The following is a 21,618-nucleotide window of genomic DNA, read 5'->3' on the forward strand; positions in this document are numbered from 1 at the left end:
CATGTCCAGACCTATAGAAGTGATCTACATGACCTCCCAAATTTACATTCTTAAGGTAGCTTATAATTGCACAGTAGGTTTAATTTTTTTTTTATTTAAAAAAATCAAATTCAAGAAGCCAAACTGCATTTGCACTTGAGCAATTTCCATAAAGGAGGTATATGCTTCAAAAATTTTATCAAACTATTAAGCCAGATCCTGATACAATTTGACAAAATTTACAGTTTAGCCTCAGATGTTGTATATTCCCTTGTGATATGCAAGATGTGTTTTCCTCACTGGTTGCTGTCATGCACCAATGCAGCACTGAACTGCAATTAAAATTTTGCATTAAAATTCTGTTAAGCCCAGATTTATGAACTTCCAATATTCATTGTAAAAGAGTGACTACTAAACAAGGCCCCATCCCTGGGGATATTCAAGGTGAGGCTCAACAAAGCTCTGGGCAGCCTGAGCTAGTGGAGGATGTCCCTGCTCACTGCAGGGGACTGGACAAGATGACCTTTGGAGGTTCCTTCCAACTTCCACCATTCTATGATTCTATGAAGTTGTGCTTGTCTATACTTTCCTCTTTTCCTCACAGCCTGTAATTGTCTGGGACACAGAAGAGAAATTAAGCCCTTGGCTTCAAGTGGACCAGGTCTGTATGTAGACTACTGTATGTGCAAAACTATCAACTATATAAACAGAGTTTCTTAGGCATAAGTCAGTGAAAAAGTTAAATGTCTGTCACAGTACATCAGATCAGTTTGTTTGGCGCCCAACTTAAAAATAGTTAAAATGTTTCAAATTTGCTAGAACAGTAGTAGTAATTTAACATTTACTTCTCCCATTCACTTTTCCTTAAAAAAAAAAAAAAAAAAAAAAGGAACCATCCAAAAATTAACTTGCAGTTCCTAGCGCAAGCAGACTACTACGGGCCTGCAGCTATACATGGATGCACTAGCATGAATAGAACCAACGCTGATACTGGCATGGAGAAGAATCTATCAATAATGCCTCAGTTTATATGAGTTTGACATAAACTGCAAAGCCAAACAAATCCAGTTTTAATCACTCCACACAGCGTTTTGCAGGAGTTCAATTAGCCTAATGTAACTTCCAATATAAACACGGAATGAGAACGCTCGTATGTATAGGCTAGCCAGCAGAAAGGACGTGTTTATGGACAGATGGAAAAAACCCCAACCAACACAGGCAGGAAACTGAGAATAAACGCTTGTGTCACATGCTGCCTAGAGGGAAGAGAAACCATTTCCTCCCACACAAACTGACTTTGAAGCTGTCAGAATCTTGTCACTCTGCAGACCAGCTGACGAGCGCCACCACCTCCCGCCCCAAAAACTCACCAAGCACCCCAAGTACATATGTTTAGCCCTTTAGTAAGAACGGCATTAACAGCCCTCACTCACCACAACCTCCTGGGCCACCGCTCCAGGTCCCCAGGGCGGCAGGTGGCTGCCCTCTCTCCGGGCGCTTGAGACAAGCATGACCTCTCCTTCCTGAGCTAGCTGCTTTTTCTAACAAACGACCAGAAGGCTTTGCCCATCTCCTCGGCCTGGTAGAGCCGAGACCCTGCAACCCTGAACACCAGAGATGTGCCACACGCCCCCGTCCCCCACCACCACAGGAGAAAACAAGAGGACTCCCAGCGCTAAGACTTTACAAGGGAAGACGCGCCGCCGGGGGAGCGCGGTGGGGCGGGAGAGGGCGGCGAGAGACCCGACGGCCTGAGGGGACCGAGACGCGCGCGCCCTCGCGCCCAGCCCTCGCTCCACGCCTCGCGCCGCTCTGCCCGCGGGAGGGCGGAGGAGGGCTGCCGGCAACCCGCAGGGAGCCCGCTCTTCCTCCACACACATAGAGTCACGTGCTCCGGGAGCCGCAAAGCAGCGACGCTTTTGCGACAGAGTGACAGCCAAATGGTGCGACATCCGCGGCGGCCGCTGGAGCAGCAGCCGCGGCGGCCGAGTGCTGCCAGGGCCGAGCGCCGCGCCTGGGTGGGGGAGCGCACCGCGGTCCGGCGGGGACCGCACCGCATCGCGCCCCACTGCCCGGCGCGACCCCCATGAGAGGAGGGGGGACGGCCGTATTGCTCCCCCGCGTTCTTCTGTCTGCCTGAGTACGGAACGCTCCTCCCGCCCCCGATGCGCCCTTAGTCCCGGCCCCGGACCCGCCTCCCTAGCTCCCCTCCCCGCCGGCGGCGGCGGCAGCAGCGTCCAGGTGCGGACTTCAAACCCCAGCGCAATGGCGTCCAATGCGGCCGAGAGAGAGATCCTCTTCACCGAGCTCCAGGTAAGCGGCGGTGGCGTCCCACCAGGCACCGCCCCAGCCTCGCTTGGCTCCCCTCCCTCGCGAGGAGGATGGAGCTGCCGCCGCGCCCCGCCGCCCCCTGCCCGCCGCTCGGCGCGGGGCGCCCACCCCACCCCGCGGCCGGGCTGGGAAAGCGGCGGAAGCTCTATGCCCACCCCAGGCCTCTTCCCGCTGCTCTCCCCTGGGAGCGGAGGCGCCGCCGCCCGGTCACGGCCCCACCCCGCTGCCCGCCGCGACCCGCTTTTGTCTGAGCTCGGCTCCCTCCTTCCCTTCGCCGAGCGGCTGCGTCCCTCCGACAGGGCCTGCCCCGGGCCGCGCCCCCCGCCTTGGCCGCGGCCCCGCCGGCTCGGGAGCACCCGCCGCCAGCGCGGAGGTTTGCCTGCTCCCGCCGGAGCGGTGGCTGATAGTTCTCGCTGCCGCCCCGGGCACGGCGCTCGTCATGGCTCCGGCCGGAGGGGCTTTCAGTAGCCACTCTACCGTCTGCCTCAGGGTCAAGCTGAGAGCTTTTCCTCTGTATACTGCACCGCGCAGGAGTCGGAGCAGCTTCCTTTAGGTAGGCCTTGAACGTGGAGCCTGTGAAGAGAAAAATTATTATTTGTTACGTTATTTGTCGCACGGCAATAATTCTTGTCACTACAAAAAAACCAATAACCAAACAACCCCCGAACACTGTAAAAGGTCCTGAAGACGCGAGTGCTGGCTCTTTCCATCCTGTAGTTAGACTAGGTACTGTTGCCTGTGCAACTGTTACTTTTCTGTCAGTTCTAGGGCTAGATGCAATTCAGGAACTTCACTCGTGGGCTCTTATCTTTGAGTGTCAGCTCAACCTGCTAGTTCTTCTGCTTCCTTGTGCAAAAAAAAAAAAAAGCTTTCTTGCTTTTTTTTTTTTTTTTAATGATTGTCTGTTTGGTTTGTTTTGTTTTTTTTTTTTTTTTAATATACACTGCTAAATCTCTCCAAGTTGTTACAATTACCCAGACAAAGAATGTGTCTCAAAATTTATTAGTTGGACAATTAGCCAAAGTAAGAAGTCCATAAATGGAAAGCGTTGAATGTAATGCTCAAGTAGAAATTAGAAAGGCATGCTTTAAAAAGGAGGAATTTTATTTCCTAAACGCTGTTAAATTCTCCTGTAATTTTATATGTTTGCTATGTGCTCACTTGAACAAAGGAAAAGCAGGCACAGCAGAGATGTAGCAGTCTACTTAATATTGCAGCACATGAGATGGCTGAAGGCTAAGAATCCATCTAAAATGCTGAACTTTAATCAGTGGCTCATAAGTGTCTAGGAAGAATCGTTATGTTAATACAAACTTGATACGATGATACATAAGCTGGTAAACCTGTTTGAAGTGGTGAGCTGTGTGAATAAGCAACTATGGTAGTGTTACCGGTAAGCTAAATGGAAGCAGAATTTTTGCACTGAGAGTGGGGTTGAGATTAATCTCAACAGAAATGAGAGAGGGGTTGTTTGGAGGGGACCTTATTTTTTTTTCTGTTGGGGGTGAGAAGGGTTGGGCTTTTACGTTTTTTTTTCCTTGAAAAATGAGAATGACAGTGATACTAATGAAAAACAAAACAACCAAACCCAGGATGGTTTAGATCCTTTGGTTGCACTGTCTATTCTATCATATGCAGTAACTTCTGTGTTGGTAAATACATTTTTTGGGCAAGACAGAAGGGTTACAAAGTTAATGTGGAAATCGCAGTAGGTTTTAAGCATTATAAACTGCAAACTTCTGGGTATTTTTAAGAGGAACTTCCATGTCAGGAAGAACCACTGTAAAGGTGGTGTTTTATTTGCAGTGACATGTATTAGCAGTGGAATCTAAAGGAATCAGGATCATTTTCCTTGTAAATTCTTCAAAGCAAATTACTCTTATATGTCTGTGAGTAAAAGCTGCCTTAGTGACATGTTCCCAAAGTAAAGGGAACTACAGTGAAGTGTGAGATACGCCATTTCTCTCATGTTTCATCAGGAGGAAACTTCCTCTATCTAATGAACTCTTACCTTTAAAAGTGCTTATATGTAAAATGGGCTTTTACTTGGGTATTGCAATCTTGCACAGAAAGGATGAGGAAGTTGTAGAATGCATGGCTACAGCAAATGTTGAAAGTGTTACGTAGCTGGGTGGATCTAGAAAGGCAATATGTGGTTTAGATGTTTTTCTAATGGTCTTGAAAACCTACAGAAAACAAGCTTATTAATGCCAGGTTTGTTTCTGGTATAGAATCTAAACTATCAGTCAGTGATCAGTGCAAGAAATTGCTTATTGATATCTTATGTTCTGCATGCACTTGGTTATGATACCCCAGTATACTCCAGTCTGATACAAGTAGTTAAAGTTAATAAAAGTGGATCACTAGTCATTCATCAATTGAGCTCTTATGAGATAAAGATTGGCAAACTTTCACAACTACTGACTAACAGGATGTGAAGTGGGTTCTGAGAAAATATGAAAAACAAATGGGCAAAACAATTAACTGCTAAGAAGAAAGCGATAAAACATAGATGTGGTGTGTGTACTTGTTTCAGAGTGTGCTGGGTTTAATTTAACAGGCCTTAAATAGGCCTTAGATCTTACTTCTTATAGAGACAGTTTTATATTTTAAAAAAGTTACTCCATATCTGATAGAGCAGTTTCTTAAAAACCCCTGCTAGCAAATACCCACTAGACCTTTTTGTCTTCTGTTTTCTACAAAATGTTTTCTCTATTTTTCTATATCATAGTTCAAACATTTAACAGACAGTTAAGATCCTATTGCTTCTAAGCAACACTTCTCAGGACTCAGCAAATGCGTTGTACAAAATAAACTTGGAAGTAAACAGATCCTCTTTTTAGTTTGTTCTGTTTAGTAGGTCTCCAGCAAAATTGCCTGATTATTGAAGACTGAAAAATTGCATAAATCCACCATACCTTTTTACCTCCTTTTATCTCCAGTACAGCTCTTTTGTAGGAGGGGAAGAAGCTTGGGTTAAAACCAGTGTTGTTGATGCTGCCTTCTTTCCAAAATGCTGCTGTCCTTTGGGCTTGCACCCTTTTAGAGCTTTGTCCAGCAGGTAAATTAGCCTCTCCAGTGCTTGCTTCCAGGTGAATTGCACAGCCTTTAATACTTTGATTCCTGGTGGAAGTGGCAATTGTTTGCTCATAAAATTAGGTTTTAACTTATGCTGTAGGTTGTTATGAGGCATCCATGAAATATAATCTTCTAATTTTTAAACTAAAAAGTTTTTAATTTTTTTTTTAATTAGAGAAATTTTAAAATTTATTAGAGGGGGGAAAAATGTGGTTTTGTGAGGTAGTGTGTATTTCCAAAGATGTGTACTTCCTTGGCAGTGATGATGGATGTCAGCATAGCAAATTATTATGGCTGGGGTTACAAAAATTACTGAGTATTTAAATAAAGCTATTGTATAGGCAGAGGGATAGCATGTTTATACTTCTACGTGTTGTTTATCACTCTTTTCTAGATAGTAGTGTAGGTGATTTAAACCTTAGACTTTTCTTGTTAATGTTGCGGGATTTATTTTAGGAAAAAATTTGGTTTACTCAAAATTGTGCTTCCAAAGCAATACTTGTTTAACTCTAGATAAAAACAAACAAAACCCACAACCAACCAACCAACCAACCAACCAAACCAGTATATTACTTGGCTTTCCATTTGCTTAAATGAAATTGTTTGGTCAAGATAGAGAACTTGGGCAGTGCCCTATAGTAAACAACTTGCATTTGCTTCAAATTGAAGCAAACTAGGAATGAGTTTTTCAAACTGTAAATGACAAAACCTTGGCAAAAATGTGTTTATTTCTGTAGTGTTCAGAATAAAGGGTTTCTTTAGTGGTTGTTTTGTTCTAACGGAAGCTCTAGTCATCTGACTTCCTAGGATGCTGTACTTGGGGATCTTGGCACATAAATTTCATGACAGAAACTTTATTTTATTTTTTTTAATAGTGATGAACAGTACCACAACTTAAATAAATGTAAATTGTGCTTACACAGTGGCACATCCAGCATAGATTTTTTTTTTTCTGTTTCATATCAGGAGCAAGAATATTCTTTAAATGAATGTGGCTTTGAACTGCTCAGTATTTTGTTATATAAATTGGACAGTCAAGTCTTGGATTACACAACTTTGTTTTGTGTATGAATGTATATAAAATTAGGCACTTATACTTCACTGTATTGGATCAAACTACTAGATGGGATTCTGAAGATATGTGTTTTATTCCTGGCTTCTGTGCTCTCAGCTAGGTGACATTAAGCAGATGACTTTGCTTATTCATGTCTCAGTTTCCTCATCTTTAGAATAGAGGTAATGATGCCTGTTTTTTAGAGATGAAAAGTACTGGGGTTTTATTATTAGCTGTGGTCAAGTACCTAAGGACACCCTAAAAAGGTACAAGTAACCTAATTAATCTGTTTTGAACAGACACTGTAATTAGGCTGAACACTCAGGAGCAAGACTACCTTCAAATGCTGTTCAGATAGGACAGATTAGCCTCAAATAATTTTGAATTACTCTTGATTTTTGAGAGCAAGAAAATGTCACATTGAAGTGAGAATATCCTGAACTGCAATTTAAACATGAAAAAGTGTGTACAGCTGTTTGTAGGGACTTTATGGGTCTGTACAAACACTTCCAGAACTGGTGGATTTAGGGAAGCATCTCAGATTTTTGCATTTGTGGATATATATTACTCTTTAAATGTTATTGTATTCAAAACTTACACAAGTAAAATATACAGTGGAATATAAACAGTCCTTAAAATACATTTAGGGAGTTGGAGCGATTTGGGGTTTGTTTTGATTTCCTCCCCCTGCCCACCTTCTGCATTCTGTCAGTCTGCCTATTAAGTAGGAACTTGTATATGATATAGACTTGTATATATTTGACTGAACTTTCTTTATCAGAGCAGATGCCTTTCTAAGACCTAGATCTGTTATTTTAACGCAAAAGAAATGATTAGTGATGACTAGTAGAAAAGTATATTTAGTCACAGTATGTGTAATAGCTCTGCTGGAACAGTTTTGTACATTGTGAGTTGCACTTCATCACAACGTAACCGAAAATATGTAGTACAATAAGTAGAGAAACGTGTCCTTTACATTGGGAAACTCTGGTTTAAGAGCTTAATGAGGGGATTAAGAATGTCTTCCTCAATGTCTCAGTGCTTTGCTGAATTAGAGACTAAGACATTACATGGCCTCTGCTTAGAGTAGCAAAAGCCTTATGGTGTGTTATATGCAGTGCTAAGGTCTGGCTGCTTCTTGGTTTTGCTTTTTCTAGAAATCACTTGCACAACTGGTACAAATTGGTTGATGGCAGGCTTTTGTTTTATTTTCTCTATGAGGATCCAGTAAATGAATGGGTTCAGACTGAACATTCTCGTGGGATGTTGCTCTGTATCATGGGCAAAAGCGTTTGTATGGTACTTTGAAGTGTTAATTATTGATGCTAGGTCTGCAATTCCTAGCACAAGGAAAAGAGTTTGTTTGTTATTGTTTGGGCTAGGGGCATGCAGGGTGTTTTGATTTTAAAGAATTGGGATTTATGTTGTAGGATCTGATCCATGACGTCTGTTACTTTTGAGGTACGATTCAAAAGCACGACATTGAAACAGAAACTAGTAGTGTTGTTAGTTACCAAAATGCTTTGAGCCTGTCCTTGCAGTAACATTATATCTGATTCATTTGTTTATTTGAACTGCAGCACTGTAATTATGTCATATTAACACAAGTCCATGCCATTTTTGTTACTGCCATTTTACAGTTACTTTCTGTTTGACAGCTCACTACTTGTGTTGCAGTCTAGGCATGCATCCCATGGAGCAAAGCTCTGCTTTGTAGGTTTTCTCTGGGTGCTTTATGGGGTGCTTTACCAAACCTTCAGGAATTCCATGACTATGTTAAGCTAATGCAGTTCTGTGGCATCCATCAGCTTTGCCAATGCAACTTCTGGCAGCTGGTGAGGGAGGATATAGCTGAGTTCTGTGGTGAGTACACATTAACGTGAACAGGATAGAAGTGTGCAGTTGCACCTTATGTTAACCTAGATGGACCAGCCCTGCAGGGAAATCTGCTGCTGTTGTACTGTGGGTTGGAGAAGAGGCTGAAATCAACCTGTGCAAGCTAATGCATTTAACTTCACAAATATGGTGAGTTTAGAGAGTTCATGTGATCAGTTATGATGGCTCAGTTGTGGAACTGATCTGATTGGTTTTTAAGAGTATGCCACACCTTCTGTTTTTCTTGATATTAGGTATAGATGCACCTTCATATACCATTATGGTCAGCGTTATGTCCACTTCATCTGTAGTTCCTGCTTGCTGCTGCGATGGTGTACAGAGCACTTCTGGAGTTGATGCACTGTGATGGCAAAACTCTGCTCTCATCAGTGTAGTTTGTTGCTTCTGCTGAGTAACCAGGGAAGAGCCATGGCATTAGTATAAGTGTATTTTGCTAGGACAGCTCCTGAAGGTCTTTGGTATTGTATTATAGAGCTATAGATAGCTATAAGGTGCCATTAAGAAGTGATTGATTGGGAGGAGCTGAACTGGGCTATGAAGGGTTAGTATATGCAGATTTTTTTCATGTTCTCTTTTGTGCCATAAAAAATGGTCAATATGTGGCAGAACCCAGGAATAATTTGCTGTGGCCCTTTACACAAATAAGGAAAACTGGACTGTGTTAGTAAAAAGCTTCATGTGGGTGTGATGAAGATAATTACCTTTTTCTGCTTCCAATTTTCATTGAGTATGTACTGGTTTTTAAATGACAGAATTTCTGACTTGTTCTCTAAACAACTACAGATCCAAGAGCTTGACTCAAAAGCCTACAATACATTTCATGTCTGTGGTGTTATGTATGGAAGTCTGGTGCTGAAGAAAACTATTTTCCCCATTGAGGTTTCTCAAACATTAGCCATCCTGTAACATGGTAGCAAGGGTCACAGATTTTAAATTTCCATTAAAAACAAAACATGTTAACCTGAAAAGGAGAGTACCAGAACTGCTATTTCTATTGCAAAGAACCGTGGGGACAGCTTTCCACTGACTTTTCACAATTGTTATTGGAGTGTCACAAAATACAAGTGGCAGATCTGTAGCCAGGAGAAGGCATGATTAAGTCTGCAACACCAAGGTGCTAATAGGTAGCATAAGTTCCTAAATAAATCACAGCTATAAGGTGAGGTTCTCTCTGTTAATATGATAGAAGCACTTGCAAGCAGATGAGGTCAGGAAGGAGAACTTCTCATGTGTATTGCTACAACAGTAGTAGTGTTCTGAATTAGTGCAGGACCTTAAACCTAGAAAGTGTCACTCAACCCTTGGCGTGTATATACCCTTTTTGTTGGCTGATAACAGTTAATACTCCGAGCATTTAAAGGATTTGTACATGATAGTGTTCTTTAGGAAATTTAAAAATAAAATATATATATGTGAACTTCATAAATATGTATGTAACATCCTTCTGTGTACTCAACATTTGTTGGACTATTGAAATAAATGAGTTGTTAAAAGGAATAAGAGCTAGTGATAGGTGTAACTGTTATTTACCTGATTTAGAAATAGTACTTGCAAATAATTGTGGTACATAGCTGTTCTGAAATTATTTTGCTATCTGTATGCATGTACATTTTTTTTAATGTGTAAAGTTCGTGTAACTTTTTGAGGAGAAATTAAATGTTGCTTTAAAGAAGCAGAGAAGAGTTTGGGATTTTTTTAATGCCTGAATTACAAACTGGCTAATATAACAGGAAATAATACTAGCTACATGATTTAGTATATCACTGGCACTCTAGTTTCTTGTGAATTTAGGAATTTTATTTTTTTTTAACTGTCTACATTCAGTATATTCAGTTTGAGCTTTTTTGTTGCAAATCACTAAGACGTACAGCAGTTCTGTAGCATAAATTTAGGACGGAAAAGGTCTAGGTGGATCATTGACCCCACTGTGTGTTGAAGCTGGAAGCTTTTTCTCTACAGACTTGAAGTTGTACTTCAGGTTGAAATTGTCAGACTTAGTCAGCTGGTACTGCTGCTGAAAATTAGTATGTGCCACATTGTGTTGCTTTGCATTTGCACAGACAGCTATGTGGTGAACATACTTTACTGTTGCTTTTGGTTTAGTGAGTTTTTACTCCCCTTATGTTGGTTTTCAGCCAGATCAGGTTCACAATCCAGTTCACTGTGTGGCCATATGAAGGTTTGTACTGGCCTGTATCAGTGAATGGTCTGGAGGAGGAACAAACTGTTAGGGGAGGATAGGACTGCTGGTTCTTGGTGCTGCTTCTTTTTTTTTTCCCCTTTTTCTTTTTCCCCCTTTTTTTTTTTTTTCCCTGCAATACTGTTTTACGGAGCAAAATGCTTAGCAGATTACAGACTGAGATTTACTCTCCTGTGTGGCTTTGAGCTAGGGACTGTAAAGAGTCCAGTTGATGAGTACACAGATAACACAGTCCATGCACTCTCTATGGCAATTGTTTTCTAGCTTCATATTCTTCAAAGGGAAGATCTCACAATGTGCTGCATGTGACAGTAAAAACTTGTTTATCTGAAAAAGCATTGAAAATAAAATTACTTTGGACTTCATGCATGGATGGAAGATGTAGTTTCATTTAGTTTGGTGTTGAAGGTTGAGAGCAGTGTTAAGGTTTTGTAGCAGTACACTAGGCAAATGAGGGGATATGACCACATCTTTATTTGCTAGCATTCAGAAGTTACAATTAAACCTTTTAGAGATTTAAGGCAAGGAGTAGTTCTGAAAAATCTTGAGTCGTTATGTTATTTCTCTAACTCAAGTGAAATAAAGTGTGTATACAATTGAAATAGATGGGATTGAATTTTGGGGCAAAGGCAGCTTACTGTGCAAATAATGCTATGAAGTTATTGTCTGTAAAGATAATGAAGAGTATAAAGCATTACAGTTTGGTATGAATACATTTGTCAGTTACTGAATAGATCTGTGAGCCATTTTGAATCTTTAGTAGGAAAAATCCCAGACAACAATTAGCTGAACGTTTGCAGTAACAGAACACCTGTGCTGCGCTTCAAAGGTCTAGCAAAATCTGTGAGGAAAAAAAGCTGACAGTACAGTGCAGAAATAACAAATTTGAGGTAACAAAATGGTCGTTTTCAAAGTTCTCATGGTGCTGGATTAATTTTCGAAATTGCCAGTTATTTCTCTTGTCTTCTTGTACAGATTGACAAACTCTGAGCATGTTATCTTGATAACTCAGCTATACCACTAGAAATTGCAATTTTATTTTTGTTTGTGCTGTTGGGGTGAAGGATTGTCTTTAAAATAAGCAAGGAGAGTGTTTTTGGTGATTCCAGATGCTCCAAAGCTCTCTGCTAACAACTGGGTTGTTTTCATAATGTGGGCAGGAACTTTTATGCCAGTTTTGAGATATATGGATAAAACTTGCTTATTTCTGTTCTGCCTACCTTTCTTATTTCTCTTCTTCAGGAAGAGGAACATAACACCTTTTATGATACATTTTAGGACTTACATGATTTACATCACTTACATTATTAGATATAAGACTGAAATTGTTCTTTCATTGTTGTGATGCATGTTACCACTTGAATTTTTAAATGACATAAGTTCAAAAGCCTCTGAAACTATTGTTGAGAATTCAGGAGGAATGCAAATTGACTTGTGTTGCCTGTTGCTTTTTATAAGCATAATATGTAAAGCCATCCACTGCTTTTGTATTTCATGTGTTTATTTATATGTGAAGACTTTGTAAAACAATTAAATGGAATGTGTTTTAAGAGGATGTTCCCTTTACGGACAGACCTGCATATGACATGGCAAGATTATATTTTCCCTATGCTCAAATCACGTAGGCTGAAACTTTAAGACAAATGCTGACAAAGAAGTGTCAGCTTTTCTTAAAAATAAAAGACAAAAGGAACGTTACTAAGCTCTGAATTTGTAAGGATGCTTGCTGCTGACAACCTGCCTGGAACACGTGGGGAGCTACATGGGCATAATGGGCTGGGGATACAGTACAGTAAATTTGATTCTAACAAAAGATTACTGAAGAGAGAGTCGAAGCGAATACAGGATTTCAAATACTTATATTGAAAAGTACCCCAGAAAAGAGACCTAGAGAACATTTAAGAATCAGCAAGGCCTTTTTGTAGGACATGTTCTAAACTTAGTGGCAGCAGTAGAAAAGTAAAAGTGCTGTAAATCGTACATGCCTGACTACTAGTGTAGCATTCTTGAACTGCTGCCCATTTAGGACTCGGCAATCTCCTTTAATGGAAGCATGTTTTCTTCAATATTTGAGTTTGTTTGTAGCTTATAAATAAGCTCACATGAAGCCAGTGTTTTAGGCTGAGAATGACTGGATGTTGAAAGTTATCATTTGAAAGTTATAATATTTAAATAATTAGAGATCCTCAGGAAGATTATTCAAATTTTGTTCTTGAAACTTAACCCATTAATTATTTTTCTACAACTTGCTCGGATTTGTCTTCCATCTCATCTCCTGAAGAGATGGGAAGATGACATTTAAAACAAATAGTACTTAAACATTAAAATAAAATCATTTATTCCAGAGGGAGTTTTAATTGTTGTTCTCTATTTCTTTATTCATACCAGTTAGTCTGAGTCAAAGTAAGTATTTGTCTCTTGGGAGAAAAATGTTCAACTATAGTTTTAACCATTCACCTTTATCAGGTCGTTTCAAATTTGATTTACCACATAAGCCACTTCACAAAGTAATATCTAAATTTAACTTATTTCCTTTTTATTTTGTGTGCTCCTTTTCAAATAAAATTAGTATCTGTACATGGCATTCAGCAGCACCTAAGTGTTGTTTTCCTGGGCAAACTACTTGAATTCTGCCCTTTGTTGTATCATACCACAAAATTCAGAAACTATTTGTGATTGTTAATTTAAATGCTTTAGAAATTGATGTTCATCTGTATTAGGATTCTCTACAAGAGAGTGAGTAAATGTATTTTTAAGCCTTAATTAAACTAATTCTACCTTTTTTTTTTTTAATAAAATCTGTAGAATTGCAGGAGAAAACCTACATTAGTGTGCTGTGGAATAGTATTCAGTGTCATCTTCTATTTTTCAGATTAGAAGTTAGCACTAATATTAAAGTGTTCTTTTCTGGAGTTTCTTTTTGATGGGAGTAATTCAGTGACAGTCAGGGCAACAGCTGTCATGCATATGGGAACTGATTTCTTTAACTCCAATTTGATTCTTGAACCAAATGACCTTGGGTATGAAAGAAAGGTAAGGGAGATGCAAGTTTTGCAAAAGGCCTCACATTTTTGTAACTCTTTCTCTTCTATAATAGACAATAATATTTTATGGACTCAGAAGTAATATTTCATTTCTTTGACATTTGTCTGCCTTCCTGTCGATTACATTTGTTTGAATTAATTTACTGTCATTTTAAGGTTTCTACAGTATTTCATGTGTACAGTTTTTAAAAGCTTAACTACAGGCACCCGTAATCTGAATTTATTCACATGCATTTTCTAAACTGTACAATCAAATTACTTTCTTCTTGATTTCTATCTAGCATGTCATATTTTCTGTAGATTTCCTTCACTAATTTTTGTGTTGTGCTTTGGTAACCATATATGTTGAAAATGTCAGATGTTTCTAGTTACTTTTATGAATTTCCCCATTGCTATGAAATAAGCTGTCTACTGTCCTGAAGTATTGAAGTGTTTCTTTATCACAATGAATATACTTAAAGCTTAGTACATAGTCAAGTACACCCACTGGAGATTCCTGCAAATTTGAGTTACAGAAACTGAGCATTTTAGTGGCATATACTGGAAATGATCAGAGATGCCACTTCTCCTTTTGTTGACCTTGAGGAGGACAAGAAAGGTTGTCTGTGGTTCTGGCATTGTCAGAAAATGGAGAGAATCTGTGTCTTGGCAGAAGCATTGACTGTAAACATTTTGGTTTATAATAATGCCAGTTCATTGCATCCTGGCTAGGTAAAACAGTGGGAAGGGTGTTAAAAAGAAACCACTAATACTCAGAAAGGTCAGAGAAGTGTACAGTTGAGAATATGCTAGCCTGAGCTAAATATAGAATCTTATTTTGGAAGATGGTGTAGACAGATTGACACCATACTTTATTTTTGTGTAGTTTAATTTCTTTTTTATTATAGAGACTGCTTTTTATTTTTCTCTTGTGACTCTTCATATCTTCAGTAGAATACTTGAGAGAGCCTTAAAATACACACACATGCACACGCTCATACTCCTCCTACCCACAAACCACCATCGCCCCCTATACCCCTTTCAAATACAGCTAAGAAAAAGCCACTGCCTCCTAAAATTTAAGTCTCTGACAGAATATTTGGGTCACTTTGATCAAGCAAAAGAAGTCTTCCTAATGGTGTTTTTCAATCAAATTTTGCTTTATATATCTTTGTCTCCTAAAGATGACATGCTTTAGATTAGATAGGTCATTACAGAGGAGTACATAGTAGGTGCTCTTGGGAATGTAACTGGTTAAACTTCAACCATAAATAGCTTCTGACTGCAGAAATGTCTTTCTTTTGCAAAAAGGACATCTTCATGAAGATTTTGCTGAATGTCATATGTACAGTATTTTTTGTAGCTCTTGGTTACTAATAAAGGAGAATATTCTGCTTCTCTTAAACATATTTTTCATGTTACAGTTTCAGTTACTGACTAAAGGTTTTTCCTCAGATTGCTTAATAAAATGATTCTGAACTGCAATAAAGTAGAAAATTTTTAGCCTTGAAGAAGAATATCTTGAAATGACATGTGAGCATGTTGTACTGGAATATTTGCAACAAATATTCCTAGAACATTTTTTAGAATTGTAAGTATGTGTGAAACTGCTGTGTATATATGCTGTGTAAGATAGAGTGAGTCTTTTAATATTAACAAATTTAGCATAAACTGAGATTAAATGCCACATTCAAGATTCCATTCACATGACTGATGCTGGAAAACACATAGGGTGCATGTGTAATCTTACCCACTCTGAAAAAGGAAGGGCATAGCAATTGCTAACAAATATGCCTCATTGTGGGCTTTCTGAATACTCATCAGTATGTAAAGCAATATGTCATTCTCTTAGTTTAATACAGTTGTAAGGTGAGAGCTTTTTGCCATTACTATGTAAAATTGGCTTTATAACATTTTTTTAAGATTTACTTTTGTAGGCACATCTATACATGATGCTTTGAAAAGTTGTTAGTTTATGCTGCTTTATTTCTGTTATGTAGGTCTCAGTGGTGTGTTGGTTATTTGGAAGCTGATACTTCCCATTTTCAATTTAGCTGATACTAGTAACAAGTTAGGTGGAAGAGAACCCTACACAAATATATTTGAAAAGTGGCGTTAAGAACCCCCTCAGCTAAAATCCTAGCCTTGTATGTCAATTTCATATAAATGTCAAAGATTCATTGTGGGTCATGAGAAGGTAGATTTGGATTACTGTGCTGCAGGTCAGTGTGGGATCAGGGCCCTTAAAAACTAAGAAAATGTAGAAAGTTTTTAAAACCAAAACTTTAAGCAGTATTAAGAATGTTTTGTAGTCCAAATAATCAGTAAGTGAAATCTCCTGCCTCTTTTTCATTGCGTATAAAGCAGTTAAGTCAGGAAATTTGCTTGTATTGTAGGTTAAGAAGGACTTCTATTTCTTCATGACAGTTCTCTAATACCTAGAGAGTTCTTAAATAAAAAATGGACATTAAGAGCCAATGAGAAATTTCCTACCATATTTTAAGAGTCGGAGAAAGGATTGCAAAAAGTGTTCAAATGTATCACAGTGTGCATCAGTGATGCTCTCTAAAAGTCTCAGCCAAATGGGGATGTGAAGTAATGCTTCTATAAATAACTCTGTGTTCATCTATAAACTTTTACTGGAAAGGCATGGAATGAGATGCCTGCATCTCTGAAAGCAGAATTTTGGATGTGGCAATACTTATCCCGGATAAAGTGGTCTTTTGTACTGACCACCTGTAAAGATGAGGGAAGGATTTAACGAGACCTTTCCGTCCTTATTTTACTGCTGGTGATGAAAACAGGAGCAGCGTTTCCAGCTAGTTGAAGCATGGAGTGTGAGTTTAAGTAACTTCAGATAGTACAGACAAAAGTAGTTCTACAGTTTGAAGATGTAGTGCCTTGGTATAAATACAAACATATGTCTCTTTACTGTAATAAAAGATTCAGCTACCAAGCTGGAGAAACCCATAAGCTGTGGTAAAGTCATTGGCATACAGTCCTAGAAAGCAAAAAAGTCTAGTTCCTTCACCAAGGTCCTGTATTTAGCCACTTGGCCTGTTGCCTCATAAAACAGATGTTAGTATTATCTCTGATATATATTGCTGCATTTACAATGTACAAAATACTTGGCTGCTAAAGATGATGGCTTAATTAGAGTGGAATGTTGACTCTCAGCTCTTCCATTAGTTTTGCAATGACTAAAAATAGCTCCTGTAAAATACAGTAAAGTTAAATGGACTAACCTATCAGTTGTGTCTGTTCTGAAAGCTCTAATTGCCAGAAACATGTTGTTTGTTTCTTCCAAATCATAATCGCCCATCCCAGAAGTGGATATTTTAATACACAGATCACTTTGTTCTTCTTTTCATATTAAAGTAAGTAGTATATTTTTCTTTGATAGCATCCTGACAACTGTATGTGTTACTGAGAAATTCCTGTTAACTAGCTCAGGATTTCTTTTATATTATTTAAATAATTTAAGATTTTTAAACTGCACTGAAAGAGCAGAGAAGTCCCAAATTCTATTGACTTGGTTTTGAGTAAGGAAGGCGTTTTAGCGTTCTTCTGTAGTTTAGTTAGAATGTATAACATTTAAAGTACTACCACTTACAGATGTGGCAATAGTGGATACTCTTAATGTATGGATAAGAAGAATGCTCAATTTGTTGCATTATTTGAGATACATACAAATAGCTTCTAATTAGGTAATAGTAGCTATTATCCAATACATTTTTGTTGTAATAGAGGAAAACCACCTTACAAATGGGAGTGGACCTGTTTGTCATTAAGTATTAATAACTGAGGTTCCTTGGGGCTTCATTTTGCTATTTCTGCATAGTGATTAAAACTTCATCCCAAGCAGAAATTTAACCACACATATTTATCTTTAAGTTAACATTACAGCCCTTGAAAATGTATAGTTGCAATGTTAAGTTTACATTAAGGCGAATATGTATCTTTGGATGCTTGCCCAAAGAACTATCACCTTTGTACAGTGTGTTGTGTTTAAAGAGGAGTTATCAAAGTCATAAAGCATGATTCTGACTCATGTCTGTTGACTGACCTTTTTACCTTTGAAAATTTTCTTATACCAAATTAAGTATTACATCCTGTAGCCTGGATAATACAGCAGTAGTATTTTTTTTCCCAAACATCTTGAGCTACATGCGATGCTTTATTTTACGTGTTTGTTTTAGCACACACTTCAACAGATACTTTGCTAGTTATGTTGTATTTGGGGAAGGGGAAGGGTGTTTATCTCTTGTGGACAAATTACTAGTTTCTGTATTACTGGTACTTAGAAGCAAGTTCTCCACACAATGTTTGCATGGCCTTAACTTTATCTTCAGTAGTTCTATTTCTTCATTAAGTTGTGTTGGACTTGAAGCATTTCAGAGCAGTAAAACAGATCTTGCACCAAATGGAGCTTAATGTAACTACAGAGGAATCAATCAGGTCAAATTGAGGCAAGTCTAGCAATAAGAATTTATCTTCCAAAATTCCTTGGTTTAGGCTCTAGCAGTAATCCAAAATGAGTGTATTAATTTCTAAAATACATAGTATTTGGCAAGAAAATTAAAATGTACACATTATTTTAAAAGTACATGCTGTATATATTCAAGAAATAATTCTAGGCCATTAGCATGAAGTTGTTTATATAATTTTGTGGTATAGAAAATTATAGATGTTCCCATGAAGAAAAAAAATACCTACCACATTTACTTGAAAGTGTTTAAAATAACAAACAAAACAACTCCAAAGCCCACCAAAACCTAACTCCCTTTCAGTGCTTATTTTTACTATCAATTTTAAAATTCAAGTGTTTTTTTGGTTGTTTTTTTTTTTCTCAAAGTAACCTCAAACTGTCAAACAGAAAAATAGTAATTTCTCTACTATTTACCAGTCTTTACATTTTGATTTTTTCAAATGGAATCGTAAGAATTTTTCCCCAAAGTATGTCTCAAAAGAAGGCCAAATTTTCCAGATCAAATTTGGCAAAAGCAAAAGAAGTTTTTGCCTGGAATTCCTGTGTTGGCAGTAGGAGGTATGACACAGGTACATATCCATTTTCACTGCACAGTCCACTATACTAAATGTACAGTTCCAGGTCAGAATCTGTGACTTTTAAAAGGGACTTCCTTTTAAAAAAGAATGTTGTGCTTCTTTGAACTTGCTTCTCTTTCATTTACTAAACTGTTATCTAATCCACCTGATTTTCCTCTTCTTCTGAGCAGGAGTGTGTGTGTATTTACCACACTGTGTGTTTATGATAACATTACAGGAATTAGACGAGAAATTATCATTTCAGTGCTTCTATTGCATGCATCTAGGCAAGGCTGTGTTTTAGAGGGAATTACTTCAGTCTTCTTGGCACATTTCTATGATGAGTCGTTCCTGGAGATACTTCCAGCATGCAGTATGGTATTAACAGTTCATAAAAACTTTTTTCCCCTGTATGTTGAAAGAGTTCATTTGTATTTTGGCATTTAATAGACCTTCTACTGTCGTGTGTGGTCTGCTTGAAACTATTAATTACCTAAAATGCATTTTTCTTTTGAGAATGTATTCTGCTTCTTTATCATGTTATTATCATTAGTACTTTGCATACACTTGAAAATCAGAAGCTAAATTAAAACTAAATCAGCAAGGTCTCGAAGAGAATGGAGGAGTGGTGGTGTTATAATTTCTTATGCTGATCTTGTTCCTGTGCACATGTAAATAAAATTTGTGACAGCAAGTCTCATTCATCATAACAGAAGTTGGTGCTGTTTCTTTTGCACACCTGAAACTAGAAGGGGTCAAGTTTGTTTCTGGTATGCTGGGCTCTGCTGGAATTTTTGGCTGGGAGCAGGAACTGGAAGTTACAGATAAAAATTTAGAAACTACTTAAATGTCTGTACCCTACCTGTAGCCAGAATATCTAGTTATACTTCTTGGATACTGTAGCCATCTGCTGATCTCAGATTCAACTGCCCATTGTCTTGGTCAAGTCCTCAAAATGAGAAAGATGATTGTGGGGAATTCCATTTAATGTCATATTTCTTAGCAAGCCTCCTTGCAGGTCTTTCTCCTAGGATATAACCATCAAGAGTTGCTACAATGAGAAGCAGCTAAAGGCAGCATTCCTTAAAATGTTTTCCTTCCATTGTGAGGAAATCTCTCTTGTGCCCCCTTCTGTAACCAATATTGGCACAGCACTGCATGGACATGACTTCTGTGCTGATATTAGTGCACCTTTTGGAGACTATGCTCTTTGCATTAGTAAACGCTGGCCTAATCAGGAATTGTTTGTGGCTGGAATCCTAGATGTTGGCAAAGAATTTCCAGAGAGTGCAAAGTTCTGGCTGAGGCAGGCCAGAAGGTTTTTTTTATACAGGTGCTGTATGACTGAGTGCTTGTAGCCCAGCAGTTATCGTGTGATTAAAACCAAACATTCTTCCTGAGGGGTTCATCAGAGCAGCAGCTGAAACGGGGAGAGAGGGGCAGAGGGAACTAGTTGACTGAGGACTGTAGGTTGGACATGTTATGAGGAACACTTTTTAAAATTTTATCTATTTCATATCTTAGAGATGCAGGCAGGCACTCACTGTTTGCATGCAGGAATTGAACCCCATTTATTTGTGTCCTACTTGAGTTCATCCATGTATAACACAACACACTATGGATATTTGTGCCTTAAACACCCTCTGTTACAAAGCAGAGAGCTGTGACTTAGATTAAATTTAAATCCTGATTTGTGACATGTTATCACAGCCAACTAATGCCAAAATCTGTTAAGCTTCCAACGTTGTTGTTTTTTCTTTTCCTTGACATTAGGTGAGTGCTGAGGGGGAAAAGAAATAAAGGTTTACTGCGAGTTTTGGTGTTTGCGGTTTTTAAAATTTATTTATTTATTCTAAAGGCAGGTTGAGTGCACTAGTTGCAAGTTAGTGCGAAGTATAAATCATATTGTGTGTGAGTACCCATGTGTGAGTTAAGGGTGCTACAGTGTAAGGCTCCAGTTACCTCTCTAACAATTCCTGCCAGAAGTGAGCAAATCTGAATTCTTGCTCTATTAGATATTCTATGGTGAATACATGGCATAACACAGTGCAGCAGTACTATGCTCTTAGGAACAAGTCTTTGGGAGGTCCTGGTGCCTGGGATTTTAGCGTTACTTTTCAAAGCGGTGGCAATTTGAGGATCTCATTTTGAATTGGAAGACATTCAGTTTACACAACTTAAACAGATTCTCTGTTATGTTCAGCTTTGTGGTACTCTTCTATTCAGCAGTACCATTTCTATAATTCAGAAATTTAGTTGTTTTATTCTTATATGTGAGCTTGGGTGGTAAATGCAGTTTGGCAAGGCACCTGCTTCACAGATTGCTTGCTTCAGAATTGACCTTGGGTTTCTATAAATACCATTATTACTCTCTTTCACCACATCAGGCAGAATAGACTCTGTGTATTATTAAAAGACATGCTCAGACCACTACCCATTATTTTCAGCAAGCATACTTAAAACACTTCCCAGGAGTACAAAAATTGAAGGCTGGCATCTTTAATTTATCTATATATAAGTAGGTTGTCTTTGAGCCAGCAATCAAAGCAAGGCTGAGTCATTAGGCCATTGCAGTAGGAAAGCTATATATGTGGGCTTTTTTTATTAAGCAGTAGTATCTAATTTGTGGTCCATGATAGTATATTGTAGTAAACATAGTTTCAGTTTCATGACATGCTGAAATGTTTCAGAAATCTCTAGTCTGGCACATAAACATGTATTTTCCCAGTGCAAAGAAGTATGCACCGCTGCCTCTAATTGCTCCCTGTACAGCCCAGCAGCAGGCAGTTAGGAGCAGCACTGGGTGCCTGCTGTCTTCACTGCTGCTGGGGCAAAGAACTAGGTCACCAGCAGTCTGCTGTGGTGCAAGGGGGAGAAGGATACTGAGTCCTGGGACTACTCAGCAAAGATTGGCGCCTCTCTTTTAACCAGCAATACGAACACTACCAGAATTATAAAAGAAACTGAGAATTGATAACTTGCTGCCTGTTCTTTTGTCTTAGTTTTTAATG

The 21,618-nt window shown here is 38.7% G+C and overlaps 1 protein-coding gene across 1 annotated transcript in view; it reads left to right on the forward strand.

Annotated features, from left to right (window-relative positions):
- Nucleotides 1-2,269: 2,269 nt before the first annotated feature.
- The window catches only part of PKN2 (protein kinase N2), a 54,160-nt gene continuing 34,811 nt past the window's right edge, over nucleotides 2,270-21,618 (forward strand). Inside the window, exon 1 of the mRNA XM_054383905.1 lies at nucleotides 2,270-2,292. The gene's annotated coding sequence lies outside the window, so the exon portion shown is untranslated. The remainder of the gene's footprint in view (nucleotides 2,293-21,618) is intronic.

This window comes from Indicator indicator, chromosome 10 (genome assembly GCF_027791375.1).
Source record: "Indicator indicator isolate 239-I01 chromosome 10, UM_Iind_1.1, whole genome shotgun sequence".
NCBI classification, from domain to species: Eukaryota; Metazoa; Chordata; class Aves; order Piciformes; family Indicatoridae; genus Indicator; species Indicator indicator.